The sequence below is a fragment of the Cherax quadricarinatus genome, chromosome 84, assembly GCF_038502225.1.
Source record: "Cherax quadricarinatus isolate ZL_2023a chromosome 84, ASM3850222v1, whole genome shotgun sequence".
NCBI classification, from domain to species: domain Eukaryota; kingdom Metazoa; phylum Arthropoda; class Malacostraca; order Decapoda; family Parastacidae; genus Cherax; species Cherax quadricarinatus.
In genome coordinates, this window is record NC_091375.1 from 8024449 (window position 1) to 8049363 (window position 24915).

A 24915-nucleotide genomic window follows, 5' to 3' on the forward strand; every position below is an offset into this window, starting at 1 on the left:
CATACACTATACAACACTGCACTATACATCATACACTATACAACACTGCACTATACATCATACACTATACAACACTGCACTATACATCATACACTATATAACACTGCACTATACAACACTACACTATACAACACTGCACTATACATCATACACTATACAACACTGCACTATACAACACTACACTATACAACACTGCACTATACATCATACACTATACAACACTGCACTATACATCATACACTATACAACACTGCACTATACAACACTACACTATACAACACTGCACTATACATCATACACTATACAACACTGCACTATACAACACTGCACTATACATAATACACTATACAACACTGCACTATACATCATACACTATACAACACTACACTATACATCATACACTATACAACACTGCACTATACAACACTGCACTATACAACACTGCACTATACAACACTGCACTATACATCATACACTATACAACACTGCACTATACAGGAGTGTTAGAAATAAGATAGATGAGCTAAGATTAATTGCAAGTGCAGGAAACATAGATATTATTGCTATAACAGAGACCTGGCTCAATCTGAAAGATAGAGAGATGCCCTCTGAATGTCACATACAAGGCTATAAATTATTCCACACTGACAGGGTCAACAGGAAAGGTGGTGGAGTAGCGATGTATGTCAGAGACAATTTAAATTGTTGTGTTAGACAAGATATTAAATTAGAAGCGTCAGCCACTGAATCTGTTTGGTTACAGCTTCTCGAGGGCCGAGAAAAACTAATTTTGGGTGTGATTTACAGGGCCCCAAATCTTGATAGGGAGTGCAGTAAACTTCTATGGGACGAAATTCGTAAGGCATCTACATACGAAAATGTTGTGCTAATGGGAGATTTCAACTATAGACAGATTGACTGGAGCAATTTGACAGGAAATTTAGAGTCGGGTGACTTTCTTGATACGATCCAGGATTGTTTTTTAAAACAGTTTGTGACAGAGCCAACTAGGGGAAATAACCTCCTTGACTTGGTTCTTGCCAGTAGGGAAACACTAATTAATAATCTTGAGGTTAATGATGAGCTTGGGGAGAGTGATCACAAATCACTCAGTTTTAACATATCATGGAATTCCCCTAATAATGGCAATCAAGTCTCCGTCCCTGACTTTCGCTTGGCTGATTTCATAGGACTGAAAAATTACTTAGGTGGGCTGAACTGGAATGACCTGACTAGGGGTCAGGTAGGTGGTGATGGTTGCCGATATGATGCTTTCCAGGGCATAGTTCTAGCTGCTCAGTCAAATTATGTTCCAAATAGGGAAATCAGATCAAACAAAAATGATCCTAAATGGATGAACAATAGATTAAAATATCTGATTGGTCAAAAGAGAGGCATATATAGGCAAATCAAAAGAGGAGAGGGGCAATTAAGAAATCGATATATTCAGTTAAAGAGAGAAATAAAAAAGGGAATTAGAAAAGCAAAAAGAGATTATGAGGTTAAAGTTGCAAGAGAATCGAAGACTAACCCAAAAGGATTCTTTCAGGTATACAGAAGTAAGATCAGGGACAAGATAGGCCCACTCAAAAGTTCCTCGGGTCAGCTCACTGACAGTGATAAGGAAATGTGTAGAATTTTTAACACATACTTCCTCTCAGTTTTTACACAGGAGGATACCAGCGATATTCCAGTAATGATAAATTATGTAGAACAGGACGATAATAAACTGTGCACTATTAGGGTCACAAGTAACATGGTCCTTAGGCAAATAGATAAATTAAAACCTAACAAATCCCCAGGCCCTGATGAACTGTATGCAAGGGTTCTAAAGGAATGTAAAGAGGAGCTTAGCACACCTTTGGCTAATCTTTTCAACATATCACTACAAACTGGCATGGTGCCAGATAAGTGGAAAATGGCAAATGTGATACCTATTTTCAAAACAGGTGACAGGTCCTTAGCTTCGAACTATAGACCAATAAGCCTAACCTCCATAGTGGGAAAATTTATGGAATCAATAATTGCCGAGGCAGTTCGTAGCCACCTTGAAAAGCATAAATTAATCAACGAATCTCAGCATGGTTTTACAAAGGGGCGTTCCTGCCTTACGAATTTATTAACTTTTTTCACTAAGGTATTTGAGGAGGTAGATCATGGTAATGAATATGATATTGTGTATATGGACTTCAGTAAGGCTTTTGACAGGGTCCCACATCAGAGACTATTGAGGAAAATTAAAGCACATGGAATAGGAGGAGAAATTTTTTCCTGGATAGAGGCATGGTTGACAAATAGGCAGCAGAGAGTTTGCATAAATGGGGAGAAATCAGAGTGGGGAAGCGTCACGAGCGGTGTTCCACAGGGGTCAGTGTTGGGCCCCCTGCTGTTCACAATCTACATAAACGACATAGATGAGGGCATAAAGAGCGACATCGGCAAGTTTGCCGATGACATCAAAATAGGCCGTCGAATTCATTCTGACGAGGACATTCGAGCACTCCAGGAAGATTTGAATAGACTGATGCAGTGGTCGGAGAAGTGGCAGATGCAGTTTAATATAGACAAATGCAAAGTTTTAAATGTTGGACAGGACAATAACCATGCCACATATAAACTAAATAATGTAGATCTTAATATTACGGATTGCGAAAAAGATTTAGGAGTTCTGGTTAGCAGTAATCTGAAACCAAGACAACAGTGCATAAGTGTTCGCAATAAAGCTAATAGAATCCTTGGCTTCATATCAAGAAGCATAAATAATAGGAGTCCTCAGGTTGTTCTTCAACTCTATACATCCTTGGTTAGGCCTCATTTAGATTATGCTGCACAGTTTTGGTCACCGTATTACAGAATGGATATAAATTCTCTGGAAAATGTACAAAGGAGGATGACAAAGATGATCCCATGTATCAGAAACCTTCCCTATGAGGATAGACTAAGGGCCCTGAAACTGCACTCTCTAGAAAGACGTAGAATTAGGGGGGATATGATTGAGGTTTATAAGTGGAAGACAGGAATAAATAAAGGGGATGTAAATAGTGTGCTGAAAATATCTAGCCTAGACAGGACTCGCAGCAATGGTTTTAAGTTGGAAAAATTCAGATTCAGGAGGGATATAGGAAAGTACTGGTTTGGTAATAGAGTTGTGGATGAGTGGAACAAACTCCCAAGTACCGTTATAGAGACCAGAACGTTGTGTAGCTTTAAAAATAGGTTGGATAAATACATGAGTAGATGTGGGTGGGTGTGAGTTAGACCTGATAGCTTGTGCTAACAGGTGGGTTGCCGTGTTCCTCCCTTATGTCAATGTGACCTGACCTGACTAGGTTGGGTGCATTGGCTTAAGCCGGTAGGGACTTGGACCTGCCTCGCATGGGCCAGTAGGCCTTCTGCAGTGTTCCTTCGTTCTTATGTTCTTATGTTCTTATGTGACATCAGCTGTGTTCAGTCAGCTTGTCTAGTGACAGGCTGTCCACCCACCGGCTGTCCAGCCGCCGGCTGTCCAGCCAACGGTTGTCCAGCCGCCGGCTGTCCACCCACCGGCTGTCCACCCACCGGCTGTCCACCCACCGGCTGTCCACCCACCGGCTGTCCACCCACCGGCTGTCCACCCACCGGCTGTCCAGCCAACGGTTGTCCAGCCACCGGCTGTCCAGCCAACGGTTGTCCAGCCGCCGGCTGTCCAGCCAACGGTTGTCCAGCCAACGGTTGTCCAGCCAACGGCTGTCCAGCCAACGGCTGTCCAGCCAACGGCTGTCCAGCCAACGGCTGTCCAGCCAACGGTTGTCCAGCCAACGGTTGTCCAGCCAACGGTTGTCCAGTCAACGGTTGTCTAGCCAACGGTTGTCCAGCCAACGGCTGTCCAGTCAACGGTTGTCTAGCCAACGGTTGTCCAGCCAACGGTTGTCCAGCCAACGGTTGTCCAGCCAACGGTTGTCCAGCCAACGGTTGTCCAGCCAACGGTTGTCCAGCCAACGGCTATCCAGCCACCGGCTGTCCAGCCAACGGTTGTCCAGCCAACGGTTGTCCAGCCAACGGTTGTCCAGCCAACGGTTGTCCAGCCAACGGCTGTCCAGCCAACGGCTGTCCAGCCAACGGTTGTCCAGCCAACGGTTGTCCAGCCAACGGCTGTCCAGCCAACGGCTGTCCAGCCACCGGCTGTCCAGCCAACGGTTGTCCAGCCAACGGTTGTCCAGCCAACGGTTGTCCAGCCAACGGTTGTCCAGCCAACGGCTGTCCAGCCAACGGTTGTCCAGCCAACGGTTGTCCAGCCAACGGCTATCCAGCCACCGGCTGTCCAGCCAACGGTTGTCCAGTCAACGGTTGTCCAGCCAACGGCTGTCCAGCCAACGGCTGTCCAGCCAACGGTTGTCCAGCCAACGGTTGTCCAGCCAACGGCTGTCCAGCCAACGATTGTCCAGCCAACGGCTGTCCAGCCAACGGTTGTCCAGCCAACGGTTGTCCAGCCAACGGTTGTCCAGCCACACTTCACGTAAGCACTTCGTTAAACGTTAAATCTTTGTTAAACGTTAAAAACTGTTAAATGTTGAAAACGTTAAACGTTAGTGTTTCCTGATGTGAGGTCCAGGTGTTTCTCATTATGTAAATTATATAATAATAATAATAATAATAATAATAATAATAATAATAATAATAATAATAATAATAATAATAATAATAATAAGTAAAATGGGTAACAGAAAGTTATTTTTTAAGCTTATTTGAAGAAAAAACTTACTGTTGTAACCAAGAAAAAAATAACCCAGCTTAAACTAACCCAGTAGTTAACTCTTAATCTGGGTTAGGTTAGTTTTGGTTATTTTTGTGGGTTACCAAAAAAAAAGCGTTGTTTTCCACTGGCCTAAAACAGAAATGTTGGCACTGCACAATCAACTTATTAGATAATTTACATAAAATATGACACCAACTTATTAGATAATTTACATAAAATATGACACGACTCTAAACAGGAGGTCAACTGCTATTTACAGGAGTCTAGTGGAAGTAGAACTTACCAGCTTCATGTTGGTAGAGACGATGATTGTTGACGGTTCTCTGAGGAACTGATGTATGTATATGTTGGTCGACCAGGGTCCTGGCTTCCCTGGCTTATATACACACCACACCTAGCAGGAGGGGGTGCTGGAGAAGGGGGATAAGAGGAGAGGGGTAAAAGTCTGAAGGGATGGAGGTAAGGTCACACATTCCCAGGAAAGGGAGGCAGGTAAGGTCACACAAGATAGTGGGGGTTCACTAACTAGTTTAAACTGACCACTCAGGTCACCACAACAGCCATGAAGATGGAACATTATCTCATATAGGACTGAACAAGCCACTTGTGTCACTCTCCACACCTTCATTTCTCCTTATCTTGCATCATTTAGTTTAGTTTAGTTTAATATGTTTATTATGCACCCCATACCCATCCTGTGGGCGGTAGTCAAAAGATTAGAGGTACATAATTGGTCAAGGGACTGGACCCCAAAGTTTTGATAGCTGAGCAAGTTACAGAGGTAATGAATTCATAGTTTACAAAGGTAATGAGCTCACAATTTACAAAGGTAATGAACTCCAGGTAGGTCTAGTCACAATTATGACAAGTTACAAAGGTATTTACAGATTACAGAGGTACACAATGGGTCCAGGGACCGGGCTCCAAAGTTTTGATGGCTGAACTAGGTACAAAGGTAATGAGCTCACAAGTTACAAAGGTAATGAATTCTGTAAGAATGGTTACTTACGTTTATACATGGCTACAATCATGAACAAATTCCAGAGTAATGAGCAATTCACACTTCCACACCCGGTCACAACTGCAGTGAGTTATTGGTGCAAATGTTGATTGTTGAGACACACACACACACACACACACACACACACACACACACACACACACACACACACACACACACACACACACACACACACACACACACACACACACACACACACACGCACACACACGCACGCACACACAAACTCGTACACACACACACACACACACACGCACGCACACACACACTCTTACACACACACACACACACACACACACACACACACACACACACACACACACACACACACACACACACACACACACACACACGCACGCACGCGCACACAAACTCGTACACACACACACACACACACACTCGTACACACTCGTACACACACACACACACACACACACACACACACACACACACACACACACACACACACACACACACACACACACACACACACACACATACACACACACACACACACTCACACACACACACATACACACACACACATACACATACTCACACACACACACACACTCATACACATACACACACACACACAAACACACACACACACAAACACACACATACACAAACACACACAAACATAAACACACACACAAACTCGTACACACACACACACATACATACATAAGAACATAAGAACATAAGAACGAAGGAACACTGCAGAAGGCCTACTGGCCCATGCGAGGCAGGTCCAAGTCTCCTACCGGCTTAAGCCAATGCACCCAACCTAGTCAGGTCAGGTCACATTGACTTAAGGGAGGAACACGGCAACCGACCTGGTAGCACAAGCTATCAGGTCTAACTCACACCCACCCACATCCACTCATGTATTTATCCAACCTATTTTTAAAGCTACACAACGTTCTGGCCTCTATAACTGTACTTGGGAGTTTGTTCCACTCATCCACAACTCTATTACCAAACCAGTACTTTCCTATATCCTTCCTGAATCTGAATTTTTCCAACTTAAAACCATTGCTGCGAGTCCTGTCTAGGCTAGATATTTTCAGCACACTATTTACATCCCCTTTATTTATTCCTGTCTTCCATTTATACACCTCAGTCATATCCCCCCTAATTCTACGTCTTTCTAGAGAGTGCAGATTCAGGGCCCTTAGTCTATCCTCATAGGGAAGGTTTCTGATACATGGGATCAACTTTGTCATCCTCCTTTGTACATTTTCCAGAGAATTTATATCCATTCTGTAATAAGGTGACCAAAACTGTGCAGCATAATCTAAATGAGGCCTAACCAAGGATGTATAGAGTTGAAGAACAACCTGAGGACTCCTATTATTTATGCTTCTTGATATGAAGCCAAGGATTCTATTAGCTTTATTGCGAACACTTATGCACTGTTGTCTTGGTTTCAGATCACTGCTAACCAGAACTCCTAAATCTTTTTCGCAATCCGTAATATTAAGATCTACATTATTTAGTTTATATGTGGCATGGTTATTGTCCTGTCCAACATTTAGAACTTTGCATTTGTCTATATTAAACTGCATCTGCCACTCTCCGACCACTGCATCAGTTTATTCAAATCTTCCTGGAGTGCTCGAATGTCCTCGTCAGAATGAATTCGACGGCCTATTTTGGTGTCATCGGCAAACTTGCCGATGTCGCTCTTTATGCCCTCATCTATGTCGTTTATGTAGATTGTGAACAGCAGGGGGCCCAACACTGACCCCTGTGGAACACCGCTCGTGACACTTCCCCACTCTGATTTCTCCCCATTTATGCAAACTCTCTGCTGCCTATTTGTCAACCATGCCTCTATCCAGGAAAAAATTTCTCCTCCTATTCCATGTGCTTTAATTTTCCTCAATAGTCTCTGATGTGGGACCCTGTCAAAAGCCTTACTGAAGTCCATATACACAATATCATATTCATTACCATGATCTACCTCCTCAAATACCTTAGTGAAAAAAGTTAATAAATTCGTAAGGCAGGAACGCCCCTTTGTAAAACCATGCTGAGATTCGTTGATTAATTTATGCTTTTCAAGGTGGCTACGAACTGCCTCGGCAATTATTGATTCCATAAATTTTCCCACTATGGAGGTTAGGCTTATTGGTCTATAGTTCGAAGCTAAGGACCTGTCACCTGTTTTGAAAATAGGTATCACATTTGCCATTTTCCACTTATCTGGCACCATGCCAGTTTGTAGTGATATGTTGAAAAGATTAGCCAAAGGTGTGCTAAGCACCTCTTTACATTCCTTTAGAACCCTTGCATACAGTTCATCAGGGCCTGGGGATTTGTTAGGTTTTAATTTATCTATTTGCCTAAGGACCATGTCACTTGTGACCCTAATAGTGCACAGTTTATTATCGTCCTGTTCTACATAATTTATCATTACTGGAATATCGCTGGTATCCTCCTGTGTAAAAACTGAGAGGAAGTATGTGTTAAAAATTCTACACATTTCCTTATCACTGTCAGTGAGCTGACCCGAGGAACTTTTGAGTGGGCCTATCTTGTCCCTGATCTTACTTCTGTATACCTGAAAGAATCCTTTTGGGTTAGTCTTCGATTCTCTTGCAACTTTAACCTCATAATCTCTTTTTGCTTTTCTAATTTCCTTTTTTATTTCTCTCTTTAACTGAATATATCGATTTCTCAATTGCCCCTCTCCTCTTTTGATTTGCCTATATATGCCTCTCTTTTGACCAATCAGATATTTTAATCTATTGTTCATCCATTTAGGATCATTTTTGTTTGATCTGATTTCCCTATTTGGAACATAATTTGACTGAGCAGCTAGAACTATGCCCTGGAAAGCATCATATCGGCAACCATCACCACCTACCTGACCCTTAGTCAGGTCATTCCAGTTCAGCCCACCTAAGTAATTTTTCAGTCCTATGAAATCAGCCAAGCGAAAGTCAGGGACGGAGACTTGATTGCCATTATTAGGGGAATTCCATGATATATTAAAACTGAGTGAATTGTGATCACTTTCCCCAAGCTCATCATTAACCTCAAGATTATTAATTAGTGTTTCCCTACTGGCAAGAACCAAGTCAAGGAGGTTATTTCCCCTAGTTGGCTCTGTCACAAACTGTTTTAAAAAACAATCCTGGATCGTATCAAGAAAGTCACCTGACTCTAAATTTCCTGTTAAATTGCTCCAGTCAATCTGTCTATAGTTGAAATCTCCCATTAGCACAACATTTTCGTATGTAGATGCCTTACGAATTTCGTCCCATAGAAGTTTACTACACTCCCTATCAAGATTTGGGGCCCTGTAAATCACACCCAAAATTAGTTTTTCTCGGCCCTCGAGAAGCTGTAACCAAACAGATTCAGTGGCTGACGCTTCTAATTTAATATCTTGTCTAACACAACAATTTAAATTGTCTCTGACATACATCGCTACTCCACCACCTTTCCTGTTGACCCTGTCAGTGTGGAATAATTTATAGCCTTGTATGTGACATTCAGAGGGCATCTCTCTATCTTTCAGATTGAGCCAGGTCTCTGTTATAGCAATAATATCTATGTTTCCTGCACTTGCAATTAATCTTAGCTCATCTATCTTATTTCTTACACTCCTGCTATTAGTATAGTAAACCTTAAGGGAGCTAGTCCCTTGCTGCCCTCTGCTGTCCCCCTTTGTTTGCTGACCTGATCTATTGTCTTTATTTATAACTTCATGCTGAATGCCTTTTATACATTTACTGTTTCCAACCCAAGTGTTGCAACCTGCTTGTTTCCCCCACACACCCATACCTCTATCTTCCATCAGTTTAAAATCATAGGCATTTCACCAATGGCCTTCTCAATCGAGTCTGCAAGTGCTACCACCCCAGCCCCAGAGAGATGTACCCCATCCCTTGCATACATATCATGTTTGCCATAAAAGTTGTTCCAGTTGTCAATGAATGGGATTGCAAGTTCCTTGCAGTATCTGTCTAGCCAGCAATTTACACCAATTGCCCTAGACAACCATTCATTTCCTACTCCCCTTCTAGGCAAGATGCTACATATGATTGGGATCCCTCCCTTAGACTTAATGAAATCTATAGCTGACCTGTACTTATCTAGCAGCTCTTCTCTCCTACCCTTCCCAATATCATTTCCACCAGCACTGAGACAGATAATGGGCTTGCTCCCATTACCTGACATGATATTATCCAGCCTGTTGACAATGTCCCCAACACCAGCTCCAGGGAAGCACACTCTATCTCTCATCTTCTTATTCCTATTACAAAAAGCACGGTCAATGTATCTTACCTGAGAGTCACCAACCACAAGAATGCGCTTACCTCCATTAGCAGGGGCAGTAGTACCCTTACCTTCACTGGCCACTGAAGTACATTCATCCTGAAGAACAGAGAAGCGATTTCCTACCTTCAGATCTTCACTCTTAACTTTCCTTACTCTGATGCGCCTTCCATTACTGTGAACTACTCGCCACTTGTAGCAGGTGCTGGGCTGCTCCTCACTGCTGGTAGCCGTTGCTGCCTCCCCAACTACAGCCTCCCCACAGCGAGAGACAGACTGCACCTCGCTGCTAGAAGCCTCATTCCCCACAACTCCAGCCACCTCACACTCTCTCCCAGACCCATTGAGGTGGACCTTCAGCCTCCTAATCTCCTCCTGGAGAAGCAAGACCTCCTCCTTCAACTCTCCAACCTCAATTTTTAAAACACTGCAGAAGCAAGCCATGCTTTGTAACCGTCCATCACCCTTGAAGACGTAGTTTTGAGGAAGTCAGTCCCTCAGTCTGGAGAAAAGTATTTGTTCCATAGTCTGGAACAAAGTGAAGTTGAAGTGACAGTATATACTGTATGGACTGATGAAGCCACTGTGTGGCGAAACGTTTCTTCAGTAAAGATTCCCATATGTTGCATAAGTGTCTCAATCTTCAACTTGTCGGTTTTAAGTAAATACGTAAGCAGTATAATGTGATCCTTTATTGACAACGTTTCGCCCACACAGTGGGCTTTATCACGTCACATATAGATCTACCTGGGTAAAAGTTACGTGAGTATTTATAGGATGGAGTCAGGTGGAGAATGCTGGGTAGGTTGGATCCAACGTACCTTTCACCCAGGTAGATCTGTTTGTTACTTGATGTATGTCAGAGACAATTTAAATTGTTGTGTTAGACAAGATATAAAATTAGAAGCGTCAGCCACTGAATCTGTTTGGTTACAGCTTCTCGAGGGCCGTGAAAAACTAATTTTGGGTGTGATTTACAGGGCCCCAAATCTTGATAGGGAGTGCAGTAAACTTCTATGGGACGAAATTCGTAAGGCATCTACATACGAAAATGTTTTACTAATGGGAGATTTCAACTATAGACAGGATGAAATTAAGACACTCGTGCAACATCACAGCATCGTGATGCTGTGAACACTAACTCCAAGGCTGAGGGACTGATTATCTCATCTTTTGTATATAGTTCTACTGTCTTCTGTTACGTCCTAGAATCTGTATTGAACATTATTGTTTCATACTATGGAACAATGCTCTTCTCCAGACTGAGGGACTGACCACTTCAAAACTTTAAGGGTGATGGACTGATTACATCGTCTTCAAGTATTTTCTGCTTCTATCAACTTTTCTGGACTTGACTGAAGAAGCCTACTATGTAGGCGAAACGTTTCATAATAAAGATACCTAACTGTTGCATATGTGTCTTACCTAACATAGAATCTGTATTGATAAAGCCACTGGATAGCGAAACGTCTACAATAAAGATACCCAGATGTTGCACAAGCGTCTTAATTTCATCTTACCGGTATTTTATACCTTTCTTGCACAACTATAGACAGATTGACTGGAGCAATTTGACAGGAAATTTAGAGTCAAGTGACTTCTTGATACGATTCAGGATTGTTTTTTAAAAGTTTGTGACAGAACCAACTAGAGGAAATAACCTGCTTGACTTGGTTCTTGCCAGTAGGGAAACACTAATTAACAATCTTGAGGTTAAAGATGAGCTCGGGGAAAGTGATCACAAATCAGTTTTAATATATCATGGAATTCCCCTAACAATGGCAATCAAATCTCTGTCCCTGACTTCCGCTTGGCTGATTTCATAGGACTGAAAAATTACTTGGGTGGGTTGAACGCTTTCCAGTTCATAGTTCTAGCTGCTCAGACAACTTATGTTCCAAATAGGGAAATCAGATCAAACAAAAATGATCCTAAATGGATGAACAATAGATTAAAACATCTCATTGGTCAAAAGAGAGGCATATAGCTAGTGCAGGTAACATTGATGTAGTTAGGTAAGACACATATGCAACAGATGTGATGAATGGTTTAGAAAACCGACAAGTTGAAGAATTGAGACACTTATGCAACACATGGGAATCTTTATTGAAGAAACGTTTCGCCACACAGTGGCTTCATCAGTCCAATACAAAGTAGAAATGGGTAAGGAGAGTAGAAGTATGAGGTAATCAGTCCCTCAACCTGGATTCGATGTGTTCAGTCCATCACTCTTGTAGTAAGTGCAGCATAGGGCCAGAGAGGTGGCTTATATACTGCGGTGAGATGAGTTGAAGCAGGAGGAGGCGGGATCTTAGTGGGACCTGCCACTAATGTAAGTAGGTCATCGTCCAAAGGTTTGGGCAAGCTCGTTGGTCAGCTCACTTATCATGAGACAAGGCTCGTTGGTCAGCTCACTTATAATGAGATAAGGCTCGTTGGCCAGCTCACTGATCATGAGACAAGGCTCGTTGGTCAGCTCACTGATCATGAGACAAGGCTCGTTGGTCAGCTCACTTATCATGAGATAAGGCTCGTTGGCCAGCTCACCTATCATGAGACAAGGCTCGTTGGTCAGCTCACTTATCATGAGATAAGGCTCGTTGGCTAGCTCACCTATCATGAGAGAAGCCTCGTTGGTCAGCTCGCTTATCATGAGATAAGGCTCGTTGGCTAGCTCACCTATCATGAGACAAGGCTCGTTGGTCAGCTCACTTATCATGAGATAAGGCTCGTTGGCCAGCTCACCTATCATGAGACAAGGCTCGTTGGTCAGCTCACTTATCATGAGATAAGGCTCGTTGGTCAGCTCACCTATCATGAGACAAGGCTCGTTGGTCAGCTTACTTATCATGAGATAAGGCTCGTTGGCTAGCTCACCTATCATGAGACAAGGCTCGTTGGTCAGCTCACTTATCATGAGACAAGGCTCGTTGGTCAGCTCACTTATCATGAGACAAGGCTCGTTGGTCAGCTCACTTATCATGACACAAGGCTCGTTGGTCAGCTCACTGATCATGAGACAAGGCTCGTTGGTCAGCTCACTTATCATGAGACAAGGCTCGTTGGTCAGCTCACTTATCATGAGACAAGGCTCGTTGGTCAGCTCACTTATCATGAGACAAGGCTCGTTGGTCAGCTCACTTATCATGAGACAAGGCTCGTTGGTCAGCTCACTTATCATGAGACAAGGCTCGTTGGTCAGCTCACTTATCATGACACAAGGCTCGTTGGTCAGCTCACTGATCATGAGACAAGGCTCGTTGGTCAGCTCACTTATCATGAGACAAGGCTCGTTGGTCAGCTCACTTATCATGAGACAAGGCTCGTTGGTCAGCTCACTTATCATGACACAAGGCTCGTTGGTCAGCTCACTTATCATGAGGCAAGGCTCGTTGGTCAGTTCACTTATCATGACACAAGGCTCGTTGGTCAGCTCACTGATCATGAGACAAGGCTCGTTGGTCAGCTCTTTCATAACGAGATAAGTCTAATCTCTGCACTTCAGTTTCTCTCATATTACTACATAAATTTTTCTAGGCGAGTCTCAAGGCTAAATAATAAACGATTCTCACAACTTACAAATGCTGATTATTCCAAGTTAGGTCAAGTAGCATATACGTGCAGTCACAGCTAAACAGAGGCGGGGCCAGGAGCTATGAATCGACCCCTGCAACCATAAATAGGTGAGTAAATAAAGGAAGCAGGTGTGACATGTGGAACAACGTGGCTGCTGACTACTGTAGCATCAGAAATTTACTACCATCATGCATGAATGTGTTGTGTTGATTCTTCGTGTACGCAGTGATCCATCTTACCTCACGCTTTACTGTACAACTACCTCCTCCCTCTGCTGTGTTTTTTCACGCTTGCCCTGACCTCCACAGCTATGTCCTGTGTAGCCTCGACCTGCCTGGGAATTCCTAGTGGCTGCTGTCGCTTGGATCTCCGTTACTCGGCCCCACCAGCCTAGATATTCACGGTTTTCCCCTACTGCCCTTGGCACTTCAGCTCTTTCTCTTGGTACTACGGGTCGTAAGTTGGCTATAAAACAGTTGGCAGCAGTAACTAGCACTTCTGCTTCCCTCCAGCATAACCTACCTGATAACAGTATCCTAAATCACGCCACCTGATGACAATATCCTACGTCCAAGAGATGCAGTCCAGCAGCCAGGGACGTCAACCAACACAACCACACGCACAAATAAGTTGTGACCATGTTAATTCAGGTGTAAGAGACGCGCATATATATATATATATATATATATATATATATATATATATATATATATATATATATATATATATATATATATATATATATATATATATATATATATATATATATATATATATATATATTATATATATATATAGGTGTATATATCACCGTAAATACACAGAATTATGAAAATGTTTCAGAAAACCGACAAACTGATGAATGAAAGACTGTGCTGAACTTGGGTATGTTTAGTGTAGAAAAGTTTCGCCAGTTAGTTACTTCCTAAGTCCAGTACAGAGGTGTATGTTTCTCAGTACATATACACAGCTTAGTTTAATCTCTATCTCAGAAATAAAAGTATTCTTCACAGACAGTAAACAGGTGACATGCAATCTTAATGACCATCGTGTAGTCGATATTCTTTTAAGTCCAATTAACCAATCAACCATATATATAAAAGCATGAAACCCATTCTTTCTATGATAGACTTCACATATATGTTCTTGGTTTAAATCAAATGGATACAGGAGCAACACTGTCTTGGTTTTAGATTACTGCTAACCAGAACTCCTAAACCTTTTTCACATTCAGAGTGATTAAGATCTACATTATTTGCTTTAAAAGTCCCATGGTTATTTTCTTTTCTAAGACTTAAAACTTTGCGTTTGTCTATATTAAACTGCATCTGCCCCTTCTGAGTCCACTTCATCAATCTATTTAGATCTTCCTGTAGTACTTATGATAAGTGTTTCAACTACGGTATATTATAAGTATCTCAACTACGCTACATTAGCTCATTGGTGATCTGTACTGAACTCAGTGGCGATCTGTACTTAGCTCAGTGGTGATCTTTAGTTAGCTCAGTGGTGCTCTTTGCTTAGCTCTGTGACGACGTGTCTAGTGTACTGTCTGTGAATCTGAACCAAGATGTCCTCCATTGAACAACTTTGCCAGCAGCTTAAGGAGGAGCCTGGGGTGGCTAAATTCGAGATACAGCAATTAACGGAGAAAAACAAGAAGATTCATAGTAATCCTCCTGTTGTGAATCCTCAAGTCAAGGAAGGAACCTGGACAGTCGCCGGACATCATGGAACGAAGCTAAGGATCAAAAGGACAGTTGAAGCAGTAGAAACGACAAAGAACCAGGAGGCTACTGTAGAAACTTCAAACCCGTTCTCCGTGCTACCCGACGAATGTGAATAGATTACTGGGAACGTAATGACAAAGAACAAAGAAGGTAAGAACATTGTGCTTGTTGGGGACAGTCAGATTAGATACATGGATAGGGCCTTCTGGCTGAAGGACAGGAGTAGGAGACAGAGGGTTTGATTTCCTGGAGCTGGGATGAAAGATATCGTTAGCCGGCTTGACAACATCATAAACGATAATGGGATCACTCTTATTATTTTCCTCAGTGCTGGAGGTAATGATGTAGGCAAGCGTAGAAGTGAGGATTTAGTTAGAAGGCACAGGACAGTAACAGACATAATTATGTTACCGAGCCTTCAAGACCGGTCATTCCCAGAGGATACATCCAGGCACTCAGAGGTTGACTAACAACGATGGTATTATCACCTGTGACAAAGGAGGTGTTGTGTTACTCAACTCTGTCGACTGCTTCATTTTAATAATAATAATAATAATAATAATAATAATAATAATAATAATCATAATAATAATAATAATAATAATAATAATAATAATAATAATAATAATAATAATATCTCAGACATTTCGATATCTTAGACCTCCCCAACAGGATCAGTGCTGTCAAGCCATCAATAAAGTTTACACTGGAAATCGAAAAATAAGGCAAACTTTCTTTCCTTGACGTCCTCCCGTGCAGGCCTCCCGACAGTGACAAACTTCTCTTCAAAGTGTATACAAAACCTACCAACAAGGACGATCTTATACACTAATATTCACATCAAGACACCCGCACCAAAAGAGGTGTTCTTATTGGTTTCCTCGCATCTCCAGCCCCTGTTTCCTTGAAGAGGAATGTACCTACATAACACAAGCCTTCACGTGTCTTAAGTAACCACCTGTCTTCATCCGAAGCTGCAGTCTCAAGGAACAAGCAATTCTCAACGAAGTCCCTACGGGACAGTCCTTTAAGCAGTTCATAATGTGTAGGATAAACTTATCACTAGTTCATGAAACTTATTAAACAGAACCTGGCCATAAGCCATCAAATTTACATACTGAAGCCTCGCCAAGTTTTACTAATATATGGGTCAGTGCAGACTCTTGTTCATGTTGTTATTCATATCATTATCTTCAATTATCATTCTTGTCCTGCCTTTCTAACTATTCAGTATCCCTGTCATCTCTGCATGAGTTACTAAATAATATATAACAAGAAGGTTTATAGAGAATATTGTGCAGTACCACAGCAGGAAGATCACTCAACCATCCACTTCCACCTACTCGCATCCGTCTCCAGTGCTCCAAATAACCATTCACCGCATCACAAACTGAAGTTCACGTTCGGCGTATTTAACCTGATGTTCTAAGTACGCCTTAAAATGACCTTGGAGTGAGAGGAAGTTAAGTTCTAAACCCGCGAAGGAATGTCATGCGAACGGACTGTGGAGCCCCGCGGCAGGAGTGACTGACCTGTACAGCGCCTCGCTACACTGTGAAAAATAACTGAAGTCATGCTGAAATCTCATCCTATTACACTGTGAAAAATAACTGAAGTCATGCTGAAATCTCATCCTATTACACTGTGAAAAATAACTGAAGTCATGCTGAAATCTCATCCTATTACACTGTGAAAAATAACTGAAGTCATGCTGAAATCTCATCCTATTATAGAATATCAATATGTGTAACAACTCCAGCACTCTGCAAGTATTCAGGTGTTCAGTACAAGGTGTCCGCCACAGTAAAGTTCATTTGATGGTATTTAATAATGCCAAATAAATACAATATATAGTTCGTCGTAAGATTATGACCCGTGTCAGGACTCTGTCTTGACCAATGTTAAACTAACTAAATCAATGAAATAAACAAACAAACTAAAAAAAGAAATGCAATCTTCAAAGATTATCAATGACAAGATAATCTCTCTGAAAATCCATGGAAAATCCCAGCCCACAATGCCTCGGTGATTCAAAAAAGGCATCCCTGTGTTCCATAAACCCAGTATCCTCTACCTCAGTGATACAAGGTATCCCCATGTTCCGTAAACCCAGTATCCTCTACCTCAGTGATACAAGGTATCCCCATGTTCCGTAAACCCAGTATCCTCTACCTCAGTGATACAAGAGGGAAACACTGGTCAGAGAAATAGCAAACATCGAACTTAAGCTAAAGGAATCTTACTGGAGTCAAGAATTGCGGGAAGAACTAAAAGCCTTAAATGAAATTGAAAGAAACCCAAAATATTTCTTTTCTTATGCCAAATCTAAGTCGAAAACAACATCCAGTATTGGGCCCCCAACTTAGACGAGATGGGTCCTACACAGATGACAGCAAGGAAATGAGTGAGCTACTCAAGTTCCAATGACTCGGTTTTTAGCAAGCCGCTAACCAGACTGAGAGTCAAAGGCTTAAATGATTTTTTTATGAGCGAGACAGAATTTGGTAGATTCAATCCTATCTGATATTATCCTGACACCAAATGACTTCGAAAAGGCGAAAAATGACATACCCATGCACTCTACCCCGGGCAGGCAGTAGATTCGCCGGTATAATGGCCCGGCCCGGGCCTTTTCCAAGAGGTGGCCCGGTCTTGGCTCCCTGTCGTGGGAGTGTCTCAGACCAGTGTTTGCTATAGGAGGAGGTACAAGTACCTCTTCAACTTCTGGGACCAGCTGTCCCCAGGCCTAGCCCCATTCCCTGCCCCCATGGGACTCGGAGGGAGAAGCTAGGCATCTTGGGCTGCCACAAACCCCGTCCACACTGGGCTCGAAGGGTGTGGCAGCTGCATAGTAGCAGACGATATCAGAAGGTGCAAAAACAGCAAGCACTACAGGATCCTTTTGGAGCCTCACCCCAGCTTTGGGCATTTAGATGTCCCGTAGCTCGATCGCTAGCGCACTCAGCTTACACACTGAGGTCCGGGGTTCGAATCTCCTCTGGTACGGCTGGAAAACATTAGGGATGTGTTTCCATAAGACAGTTGCTGTCCATGTTCACCCATCAGTGTTAGTCGACTGGTGTGGGTTGCATCATGGGACAAAACTGACCTAATTTGCCCAAAATGTTGAGCATAACAAGGCCTGTATACCATGTACATGTACTTGTAGTAAATAAAGATATTATATTATTTATTATTATCAAGCCCCAGTGCTGGGGAAGCTCCAAAATGCTTCATGCTGTGCGTGTTGTTGCTGCTACTTCACTTGTTTCTTGCACTCTGCTGCCCCAGACCCAGACTCATGGAACTCCATGTTCATCAAGAACTGCAAGAAACCTCTATCATGTGCTTTTGACATCCTATGGAGAGGAAGCATGGACACAGGGGTCGTCCCAAAGCTACTAAAAACAACAGACATAGCCCCACTCCACAAAGGGGGCAGTAAAGCAATAGCAAAGAACTACAGACCGATAGCGCTAACATCCCATATAAAATTCTTTGAAAGGGTTTTAAGAAGCAAGATCGCAACTCATCTAGATATCCATCAGTTACACAACCCAGGGCAACATGGGTTAGAGCATGTCGCTCCTGCCTGTCCCAACTAGTGGACCACTATGACGAAGTCCTGCATGCTCTAGAAGACAAACAAAACGCATATGTAGTATACACAGACTTTGCTAAAGCCTTGGACATGTGTGACCATGGCATAATAACACACAAAGTGCGTGATAAAGTAATAACAGCTAAAGATGGATAAATAATTTCCTAAAAAATAGAACACAAAGAGTAGTAGTAAACAGAGTAAAGTCTGAGGCGGCTACGGTGAAAAGTTCTGTTCCACAAGGCACAGTACTCATTCCCATCCTGTTCTTCATCCTCATATCTGACAGACAGGAATATAAACCACAGCACTGTGTCTTCTTTTGCAGATGACACTCGAATTTGCATGGCAGTGTCCTCCATTGAAGACACTGCAAGAATCCAGGCAGACATCAATCAAATCTTTAAATGGGCCGCAGAAAACAATATGAAATTCAATCATGAGAAATTTCAATTACTCCGATATGGAAAACGTGAGGAAATTAAAACTATATCAGAGTATAAAACAAATTCCAACTACATAATAGAGCGAAAAACTATTGTAAAAGACCTGAGAGTGATAATATCAGAGGATCTCACCTTCAAAGACCACAACATTGTAACAATCGCATCTGCTAGAAAATGACGGGATGGATAATGAGAACTTTCAAAACTAGGGATGCCAAGCCCATGATGACACTCTTCAGATCACTTGCTCTATCTAGGCTGGAATATTGCTGCACACTAACAGCACCTTTCAAGGCAGGTGAAATTGCTGACCTAGAAAATGTACAGAACCTTCACGGCGCGCATAACGGAGATAAAACACCTCAATTACTGGGAACACTTGAAATTCCTCAACCTGTACTCCCTAGATCGCAGGCGGGAGAGATACATCATTATATACATTTGGAAAATCCGACAGGGATCACTACCAAACTTGCACACGAAAATCACTCCCTATGAAATAGACTCAGCAGACGATGCAACATCCCCCCAATGAAAAGCAGGGGTGTCACTAGCACGATAAGAGACAACACAATAAGTGTCAGGGGCCCAAAACTGTTTAACTGATTCTCAACATACATAAGGGGGATTACCAATAGACCCCTGACTGTCTTCAAGAAGGCACTGGACAGGCACCTAAAGTCAGTACCTAACCAGCAGGGCTGTGGTTCGTATGTCGGGTTGCGTGCTGCCAGTAGTAACAGCTTGGTTGATGAAGCCCTAATCTACCATGAGGCCTGGTCACACACCGGGCCACGGGGACGTTGACTCCGAAAACCCTCTCCAGGAGTACAGCTTGTTATCATAGCTAGTAGCACAGTTAGTTACCAGTTTCTAGGATGGGTGGACCATCCTGGTACTGTGTTAAACAGTCGCTGCATTGTTCTAACTCTTCAGAAGGAAGGTTAAAGATGACCTTGTTCCTTGCAAGTTATTTAGCTTCTAGGAACTCCTCTGACCACTAGACTCGCGCTTTTTAGCTGATTAACACCATACTAGTGGATTATTCTAGTACTATTATGGTGTTAACCATACTAGCAGAATAATCCTGCTTCAGCTCACCTGACTGCAGTATATAAGCCACTTCTCTGCTTCAGCTTACCCGACTGCAGTATATAAGCCACTTCTCTGCTTCAGCTCACCTGACTGCAGTATATAAGCCACTTCTCTGCTTCAGCTAACCTGACTGCAGTATATAAGCCACTTCTCTGCTTCAGCTCACCTGACTGCAGTATATAAGCCACTTCTCTGCTTCAGCTCACCTGACTGCAGTATATAAGCCACTTCTCTGCTTCAGCTAACCTGACTGCAGTATATAAGTCACTTCTCTGCTTCAGCTCACCTGACTGCGGTATATAAGCCACTTCTCTGCTTCAGCTAACCTGACTGCAGTATATAAGCCACTTCTCTGCTTCAGCTCACCTGACTGCAGTATATAAGCCACTTCTCTGCTTCAGCTCACCTGACTGCAGTATATAAGCCACTTCTCTGCTTCAGCTAACCTGACTGCAGTATAAAAGCCACTTCTCTGCTTCAGCTCACCTGACTGTGGAATATAAGCCACTTCTCTGCTTCAGCTAACCTGACTGTGGAATATAAGCCACTTCTCTGCTTCAGCTAACCTGACTGCAGTATATAAGCCACTTCTCTGCTTCAGCTAACCTGACTGCAGTATATAAGCCACTTCTCTGCTTCAGCTAACCTGACTGCAGTATATAAGCCACTTCTCTGCTTCAGCTAACCTGACTGCAGTATATAAGCCACTTCTCTGCTTCAGCTCACCTGACTGCAGTATAAAAGCCACTTCTCTGCTTCAGCTCACCTGACTGCAGTATATAAGCCACTTCTCTGCTTCAGCTAACCTGACTGCAGTATAAAAGCCACTTCTCTGCTTCAGCTCACCTGACTGTGGAATATAAGCCACTTCTCTGCTTCAGCTCACCTGACTGCAGTATATAAGCCACTTCTCTGCTTCAGCTCACCTGACTGCAGTATATAAGCCACTTCTCTGCTCCAGCTCACCTGACTGCAGTATAAAAGCCACTTCTCTGCTTCAGCTCACCTGACTGTGGAATATAAGCCACTTCTCTGCTTCAGCTCACCTGACTGCAGTATATAAGCCACTTCTCTGCTCCAGCTCACCTGACTGCAGTATATAAGCCACTTCTCTGCTTCAGCTCACCTGACTGCAGTATATAAGCCACTTCTCTGCTTCAGCTCACCTGACTGCAGTATAAAAGCCACTTCTCTGCTTCAGCTCCCCTGACTGCAGTATATAAGCCACTTCTCTGCTTCAGCTCACCTGACTGCAGTATATAAGCCACTTCTCTGCTTCAGCTCACCTGACTGCAGTATATAAGCCACTTCTCTGCTCCAGCTCACCTGACTGCAGTATATAAGCCACTTCTCTGCTTCAGCTCACCTGACTGCAGTATATAAGCCACTTCTCTGCTTCAGCTCACCTGACTGCAGTATATAAGCCACTTCTCTGCTTCAGCTCACCTGACTGTGGAATATAAGCCACTTCTCTGCACACGTGCTGTACTTGTCTCATTATAGACTGAACACATCGACTCTTATAAGACAGTTGAGGCAGAGAAATATAATTCTCTGACGTTAATACTAGGCGACTTTTATATAGCATTTGTTGCAAAGATCAAGTGTACAAAATCTGGGTTTATGTCCAATTTGGAAAGATTTTGGTTTACGAGTTTAAAGAAATCTGTAGATACTTTAAGGCTGAGACAATAAGTTTTGGTTTATTTCCTGCAAGGCAGCAGGTGTTGTCCTGCGTTGGCAGCAGGTGTTGTCCTGCGTTGGCAGCAGGTGTTGTCCTGCGTTGGCAGCAGGTGTTGTCCTGCGTTGGCAGCAGGTGTTGTCCTGCGTTGGCAGCAGGTGTTGTCCTGCGTTGGCAGCAGGTGTTGTCCTGCGTTGGCAGCAGGTGTTGTCCTGCGTTGGCAGCAGGTGTTGTCCTGCGTTGGCAGCAGGTGTTGTCCTGCGTTGGCAGCAGGTGTTGTCCTGCGTTGGCAGCAGGTGTTGTCCTGCGTTGGCAGCAGGTGTTGTCCTGCGTTGGCAGCAGGTGTTGTCCTCCACCCTGCGCTGGTGTAGCAGGTGTTGTCCTGCGTTGGCAGTAGGTGTTGTCCTCCACCCTGCGCTGGTGTAGCAGGTGTTGTCCTGCGTTGGCAGCAGGTGTTGTCCTGCGTTGGCAGCAGGTGTTGTCCTCCACCCTGCGCTGGTGTAGCAGGTGTTGTCCTGCGTTGGCAGCAGGTGTTGTCCTCCACCCTGCGCTGGTGTAGCAGGTGTTGTCCTGCGTTGGCAGTAGGTGTTGTCCTCCACCCTGCGCTGGTGTAGCAGGTGTTGTCCTGCGTTGGCAGCAGGTGTTGTCCTGCGTTGGCAGCAGGTGTTGTCCTCCACCCTGCGCTGGTGTAGCAGGTGTTGTCCTGCGTTGACAGCAGGTGTTGTCCTCCACCCTGCGCTGGTGTAGCAGGTGTTGTTCTGCGTTGGCTGCAGGTGTTGTTCTGCGTTGGCTGCAGGTGTTGTTCTGCGTTGGCTGCAGGTGTTGTCCTCCACCCTGCGCTGGTGTAGCAGGTGTTGTTCTACGTTGGCTGTAGGTGTTGTCCTCCACCCTGCGCTGGTGTAGCAAGTGTCCTTCGCAGGCAGCAGGTGTTCTCCGCCTTGTGCTGGTGCCCTTCGTTGATAGCAGGTGTTCTCTGCCCTGCGCTGGTGTTGTCCTTTGCTGGTAGCAGGTGTTGTCCTGCGCAGGTATCAGGTGTTGTCCTGCGCTGGTGTAGCAGGTGTTATGCGCTGGTACCAGGTGTTGACCTGCGCAGGTATCAGGTATCCTGCTCTGTATCAGGTGTTGTCCTCCGCCTTGCGCTGGTGTAGCAGGTGTTTTCACGTGCTGGTAGCAGATGTTGTCCTGCGCTGTATCAGGTGTTGTCCTCCGCCTTGCGCTGGTGTAGCAGGTGTTTTCACGTGCTGGTAGCAGATGTTGTCCTGCGCTGTATCAGGTGTTGTCCTCCGCCTTGCGCTGGTGTAGCAGGTGTTTTCACGTGCTGGTAGCAGATGTTGTCCTGCGCTGTATCAGGTGTTGTCCTCCGCCTTGCGCTGGTGTAGCAGGTGTTTTCACGTGCTGGTAGCAGATGTTGTCCTGCGCTGTATCAGGTGTTGTCCTCCGCCTTGCGCTGGTGTAGCAGGTGTTTTCACGTGCTGGTAGCAGATGTTGTCCTGCGCTGTATCAGGTGTTGTCCTCCGCCTTGCGCTGGTGTAGCAGGTGTTTTCACGTGCTGGTAGCAGATGTTGTCCTGCGCTGTATCAGGTGTTGTCCTGCTCTGGTCAGTAATCCCTCTCTCTTGCGGTCACCTTCCGTCTCTCCTCTGCCCGACCTTCACTTGTTTTTGTGCGACTTATCTGCATTTCACATTTAATAAAATCGATATTTTCTCATTCTTGATTTATCTCAGCTCAGTGTAATATTTCTCAGCAGTGCTTAAGGTGACAGCCTACAGCAAAAAAAAACACCCTTAAGGATATTAAAGCAGCAGCAGTCCATCAGGAACACACATAGCCAGGAGCTATGACTCGACCCCTGCAACCACAATTTGGTGAGTACACTGCCAGTGTGTGTGTGTGTGCGTGTGTAGTTATTAGTTGTCAAAGGCACTTGTCGATAGAAACTTGGCCTGTTTCGTGTGTAATTTAGCTACTAATTGTCAAAGGCATTTGTCGATAGACACGTGTGCATGTGTGTGTGTGTGTGTACTCGCCTATTTGTGGTTGCAGGGGTCGATTCATAGCTCCTGGCCCCCCCTCTTCACTGATCACTACTAGGTCCTCTCTCTCCCTGCTCCATGAGCTTTATCAAACCTCATCTTAAAACTATGTATGGTGTACACGCAAGATTAAGCACGTTATGTATGGCAATTATCTTGCGTGGTTAATGAGTTCATTTAGGCACGGGTACACGTAAGTACAAATTACCATACATAGTGTAAATTACCCAGGATAACCAAAAAAAGTCAGACAAATGGAACACTGGGGGCCTGTTTCCTTAAGACACCTGCCGTCCCTATTTATATCGCAGTAGGTAGGTACCTGGGTGCTATCTGACTGGTGTGGGTCACTATGTGCCCGAAATGCTCTGCATAACAAGGGCTTTTCTATATATCATGTATCTGTAGAATTAAATATTATTTTATTGTTATTGCTATTATTATTATTATTATTATTATTATTATTATTATTATTATTATTATTATTATTATTATTATTATTAGTATATTGGTGTGTGTCTTATTTCCATTGGGGTGTTATACAGATTTTCCATTCATCTTGCAGCTGCCATGTAGATGAGGGTCGCCGCACGACGCGAATGTAACAAGTGTCATAACTTAAAAGAAACAAGACGGAAGGAAGGTTGTTAAACCCGTCTGGTCGTGACAACTAGATATTGTGATTCAGAGCCGGTGAGTGTG

At 43.6% G+C, this 24915-nt stretch overlaps 1 long non-coding RNA gene across 2 annotated transcripts in view; it reads right to left on the minus strand.

The window, feature by feature from the left end:
* Positions 1–5018: 5018 nt before the first annotated feature.
* Positions 5019–24915, minus strand: part of LOC138855184 (uncharacterized) — a 180992-nt gene continuing 161095 nt past the window's right edge. Inside the window, exon 4 of one of the 2 annotated variants that reach the window (XR_011394369.1) lies at positions 5019–5129. This is a non-coding gene — a long non-coding RNA (uncharacterized lncRNA). Of the gene's footprint in view, positions 5146–24915 lie in introns of both variants that reach the window. The other variant, XR_011394368.1, reaches the window with a different exon arrangement.